We start from the raw sequence: 6,003 nt of genomic DNA on the forward strand, positions 1-6,003 counted from the left end.
GAGGGCGGTGGTCCAAGGGTCTAGGGGCCTGTGGCGCCGCCCCGGCGCGCACCAAGCGTTGCAGCAGGAGCACGAGCTCGCCTCCCTGGTCCCTGGGGGAGAGGCCAGAGCAGGAGACCTCCCTCTGCTCCTGCTTCTCCTGCTTCACCTAGCGCCCTCCTTGCTGCCCCTGACCCCACCCCTTTGGCGCACACCTCCCCACACGTACACACGCGCGCAGGCACACGCGCGCGCTCACTCACATGCACACCCCGAGTGGGTGTGATCTAAGAGCCGCGATGCGCTCTTGCGCCCAGAGTTCGCACTCGGCCTCAACAAAACCCTTCTGAGCAGGCAGGCTACCCTTCGGGCTACGCTTTCAGTAGAACTTCCTACAAAATCACACTCAGAGCTGGAATGAGAAGACACTGGCCACTGAGGATTTGTTTTCTTTTTTTCCTCTTAAGGATCCATCCAATTTTAAATTTCCCAAAGAGAGAGTTCAGAGAAATAACAATAGGAATTATTCGTTCAAAATGCGGCGTGTGCAACTCTGTTTTCTGTCTAATGGCGTAAGCCCCCAAATAAACCAAAAAGCACTTTTAACCTACTACTCCAACTGGAATTCTCATAAGTAATTTAAGATTTATCACTTTTTTCTCCTCTTCAGTGTTCTTTTAGGAACTGTTTTTAAATATTCCAAAATGGGTAGCGCACGTTCATAAAATGCCCTGGTGTAATTAACAAAGTGGATCATTGGTGAGAATCAAGAGGAATTTCATTAGCAGAACTGTATTCCCCAAACTGTTTCCAAGACAACAATTATATTTGAGCCAGAACTTAATTATGTGTTGACCTATCTTTATTTTACAGGAAGTATTAGTCACCCAGACTGGTGTGTTTTAGTTCCCTAAAGCCAATGAAAACATCTTTGGGAAGCCAACCCTTGTTTTTTACATTAAGAGAGAGAATTCAATTTACACATTCATGTAATAGGAAGGAGCTGTGAAGTGTGTACAAAATTTTCTGGGTTGTTCAAAATATTTTTCAAATCAGATGCAAGGTGACTAGCTATGCAATACTAGAAAGCAGCGTAACGCCACAGAACATGTTTGTCAAGGGTGTCTGATGCTCAGTTGCACCCCAAAGGGACAAATCCAATCTACCAGACTAAATGCTGCCTCATTTACCAGTCTGTCCCAAGAATGAAGATTTCTTATTTGGAAGATTAAATGCTATTCAGAGATTTTTTTTTTCCAACTTGGCTAATTAATTGGTAACTGTTCTTCTCTCCAAATGATACCTCTAGTGTTTATTGTTATAAAGGCAGGAACAAGAAGCTCATATACTATATGTGCTTTTGAGTATGCCACCTGAAAACTACTGTTCTTTCAAAAAACATACAAAATAATGTTTTCCGGGTGTCCACAGGCTGAGAGTAAGACCAAAGTAACCATAATAGATACAAAAACCAAATTTTAAAAAATGTATATCTTTATAGTGTCTGTAGGAATCAAACCCCTCAAGGCCCTCCCATAGTTTGGGACTTCCTCTCCCCCACCACCCAATTGTCATAGGTATTTCAAGAATGTGTTCTTGCAAAGTCCACCATTTTGTTCCTTATCCCCAGGTTCCAGTTCACTGATGTCTTATCTTGACACTGACCTAACTTGCTGTTCCTCCTGGGATCCCTGAAGGCGGTTCATAGCTCTCAGCCCTTCTTATTGCTAGGATTGCCAGGACTTCCTTCCTACAAAATTCATCTGGCCTTTGAGAACGTAGAAGCAGGGCATGCCAGAGCTCGGCCCGGCAGACACACTCAGACTTGCCTGAGTTATAGGCCTAGCATCGCACGATGTTCAATCTGGGATCCACAGAACACCAGGACCATGGAAATGAGTTAAAAGGCAAAACTGAAACTCTGGTTTTACCATCCATTTCTCCTGAAAAGAAATGCATGAAGCATCTATGATGATTGTGCTGATAGGATTCACTTTTTAAAAAGAATTGTTTGAAAGTATACTTTAGCATAAACTTCACTTATCTACCACAAGCTTAATATTCTTGAAACGCATACCATCTGCTCATGTCAGACTATATACAGTTGTTAGTACACTATAAGCACCACCTGCCACTACATATTCAGTTCTCAATATTTCTTAAACTGCAGCGAGTGAGCTATGCACCTTTCCTGAAACCAAGACTTCAATAACAGGAGACTATGTCAAGTTTGAGAAGTGACAATCAACTGCTTTTAGTCATTTTGAACATTATTTTCTGTTACCACATTTCTTATCCTAGTGTTTAAATACGGCTTGTTTTGATTTTCTTTTCTTTTTTTTTAAAATTTTTTATTTATTTATTCATTTTTAGAGAGGAGAGAGAGAGACAGAGAGAAGGGGGAGGAGATGGAAGCATCAACTCCCATATGTGCCTTGACCAAGCAAGCCCAGGATTTCGAACCGGCGACCTCAGCATTTCCAGGTCGACGCTTTATCCACTGCGCCACCAAAGGTCAGGCCAGTTTTGATTTTCTTGAAAACTTTTATTCAGACATTAATTGGAAAATTAAAAAGCCTAGATTTATAAACTTATTAGAAAAATGTTATGAAGTATCAGAAAAGCTGTAATCATTTAAATTCCACACATTAGAGGTAAAACTAATTTTTTAACTGTTGTGGAGAAGAAATATATGCTTAAATACCATGAAATAATCATGCAGCAAATCCCTAATTTGTTTTTCTACCAGTCCTTCAACTATAAGAACAGGTTAAAAAAAATAGAAATGTTTGTTTTAAAAAAAAAAAAAAAATTATGTCCTGAAGAGGAATGAACAGGGTGAACTGTTTTCCAGGTCTTCTGAAAGGCACAGTGGGGTGTTGGTCCTCCTTCCCCGGTTTCTCCCCTCTTCGGCCATGGAGGGAGAGACCTTCAAATTATTAGGGGAAAAGGGCATCAAATAGAAGAGAGAGGAGCACAATTGCTTTACTTTCTTTTCCTACCTAAACTCCTTTTAAAAATCCAAAGAGCAGACTTTATAAGATTATGTTAAAACTAAAACAAAACAGTGTATTTTTTCAAATAATAAAATGAAAGCACCAAAGTTTGGAAAACAGAAAACCAAGAGTAAGAAGGAAGAGAATATATTTATAAAAGTAAGGAAGGAGAGAAGGAAAGAAGGTGGATTGGAAGGAAGGAAGGAAGGAAGGAAGGAAGGAAGGAAGGAAGGAAGGAAGGAAGGAAGGAAGGAAGGAAGGGAGGGAGGGAGGGAGGGAGGGAGGGAGGGAGGGAGGGAATGGGGGGGAGGGAGGGCAGAAGTGGGGTGAAGAGCTTTATTACCTAGTATTCAAAATAACCACTGGAACTACTTTAACATGTTGGTATATTTCATTCTAGTGTTTGCATCTGTGTGTATTATCTTTCCAATTTTAGTATATGTGCTGCCAAAGCAAGCACTGCATCTGTGTATATTAAATGTATATTAAATGATATGTGTTTTTTGCTGTTTTTTTAACTTAATAATATATCCTGAACATTTTTCATATTACTAAAATATCTGTTCACCAGAATTGATGACCATAAAAAATTTTACTATTATAGACATGTCATAATATATTTAACCAGTTCTATTTTATTAAAAAATAACATTATTTATGATCTTAAGAAATTATATAACATTTAATATGTTAATATGTATTATATTTACATACAACATAAACTTTGTATATATTCCTAACATACCACGGCATAAAATCCTAAGAATTAAATTGCTACAAAAAAAGATAGATGTAATATCGAGGCTTTATTACAAAAACTTACCACCCCATCAATATTGAGAGCATGAGAGAGATTATTTCCCTAATCATTATAAGATGATTTTTAAAAATTAAAAGTACTGTAAATAATATCTCACCTTTTAAATAACGAGTATATTTTGCTTAAATAAAAAGGGAAAAAATCAAATATTAACTGTTGATGACCCTTGGGATATTTACCGTACAACATAAATGCTATAGTTCTCTTTCCCTGAGGTTATGATAGTGACAGATTTTCCCTCCTCACCTTTTTAAATTTCTTCTTTACTTCTTCTGGTAACAATGGTACTCTGAAAATGTTCGGAGCTGAACTCAGTCATAGTTAATACTTCTAAATCTCAGATGCCAAGCCCTGATTTACAAAATACAGGTGTGTTTTTTTTATTGATTTTAATTTATTGTGTTTATATAGATTCTAGGTCTATTTTTTTTAAGTGCTCCAAACTCATTCCCAAGTGAATATGGTGCCAAGGAAATCCCATCTGTCAGCCCACACCATGGAAGCCCTTTGAATTAAGACAAGAAGAGGTTCACTAACATCCACCCTTCCAACCTGAGAGGACCAGCTCCTCCTCTCTGAAGGAGTCACAAGACCTTGCCACTTAAAGGCCACTCCAAGTTTCTACTACTGTGGTTCTTGTTTACTAGAAAGATGTCAGCCCTGGCTCTGCGTCTAGAAATCCCCAGTCTGCTCTTTCCCAGTCACATGAAGAGTGAGCGCTGTTCTCTCTGTTCCTCAGCTTCTCTTTCTGAAAGGGGTGTCAGTCACAGCTGCCTTCTGCCCGGCTTTGTTTACAGCAGGAGTCAGACAAATTTACAGCCTGGCCCCTTCCAGGCCCTGCGACTGGAATGCCTTCTTGGTTGGGTAAACAAGCCCAAGATAAATCTCTCCTTGCACAGCCCTCAGTACCATCCTTGCTGGGTACTTCACAGTGAAAGACATCATTTTGTCCAAACTTCAGGTTGATGAAGCATCACAGTAACAGCGACAAAGATGCACTGAGACAGGACAGCACTTTTAGTTCTGAAGAGAGTAGAGATTTTCTTAGCAAAGGGAAAGGAAATCTCTTCCAAATTAGGTAAGGAAGAAAGGTCATTTAGAGAAAATGTGTTTAAAACAATAAACAACAACAACAAAAAAACAATAGAGAAGTGCTCACAAAGCTATGTTAAGTAAAAAAAGGGAGGGAAATGTAACGGGTTGCATGATTACCGCAGTACAGCAGGTATATGATAAAATAAAGACGAAAGTAATGTGATTATTCGGCTGAGCAATCAGGGCGGCGGGAAGCTGGCTGTGATTTGGCCTCCCCGTAGAAAGGCCCCGGAGACCCGCCAGCAGCAGGAGGAGCAGAGGCCTCGAGGTTAGAGCAGGCTGGGACTCCAGAGGAAATAACAGGCCCACCAGAGGACTGGCAGAGGCATCTGTGGGTGCCCAGGGGTGCCCTCCGGATCAGCACCAGTCTGGGAGAGGGGCCAGCTGTCTGCACCAGGGAAGATGAAATCGACCAGCCCATCCTTGAACTTTATTTTACTTTGTGAAATTGACCAGTTTCGCTATAAACTGTTATTTTCCCCATTGGGAAACAACTCCACAACAACCCAGCCAGTGAAACTGTCCAGCCCTTCACCTAACTGCAAATAGAGCCATCCTCCGCCTCCAGCCTTGACTGTCAGAGAACTGGAATCACCAATTCACCTGCTCCTTCTCCCCAGTAAAGCCCATTCTTTCTGGGCAAAAAAAAAAAAAAAAAAAAGTAGAAGTGGTTATTACATAGGGTAACATGGTATCGCTTCTCGGCCTTCGGGCTAAGATCAAGTGTATTATCTGTCCTTACCAGTTTCATAAGGGTGACATGGTTACGATCTTCTTACCTACTTTCCCACATTTCTAAAATACCATATTGTTTTTATAGCAACATATAAAAGAGAAGGAGAAGAAAAAAAATTTTTAAAAGAGTGAAACACTTTTATTCTAATGAGCAAACAAATAGGCTTGGTGTTAGATGTTATTTGCAGGCACACTTGCCACAGTGAAGGTAAGCAAGTCCTATCTGTGTTATGATTCAATTCAACAGACATTTCCTGATTATCTTTTTGATTCTGCATCAGCTCTGGAAAATTCAGTTTGCTTATTTGTTCAATGGAGAAAAAAATCATTCTTTCCCCAAATTTTGTGTCTTTATTATTAAGTTTATGACACCCATGA

The 6,003-nt window shown here is 40.0% G+C and overlaps 1 pseudogene; it reads left to right on the top strand.

Annotated features, from left to right (window-relative positions):
- The first annotated feature begins 5,583 nt into the window (after positions 1–5,583).
- LOC136401775 (U2 spliceosomal RNA) lies at positions 5,584–5,787 on the top strand (annotated as a pseudogene).
- Positions 5,788–6,003: the final 216 nt, after the last annotated feature.

This window comes from Saccopteryx leptura, chromosome 3, assembly GCF_036850995.1.
Source record: "Saccopteryx leptura isolate mSacLep1 chromosome 3, mSacLep1_pri_phased_curated, whole genome shotgun sequence".
Lineage (NCBI taxonomy): Eukaryota > Metazoa > Chordata > Mammalia > Chiroptera > Emballonuridae > Saccopteryx > Saccopteryx leptura.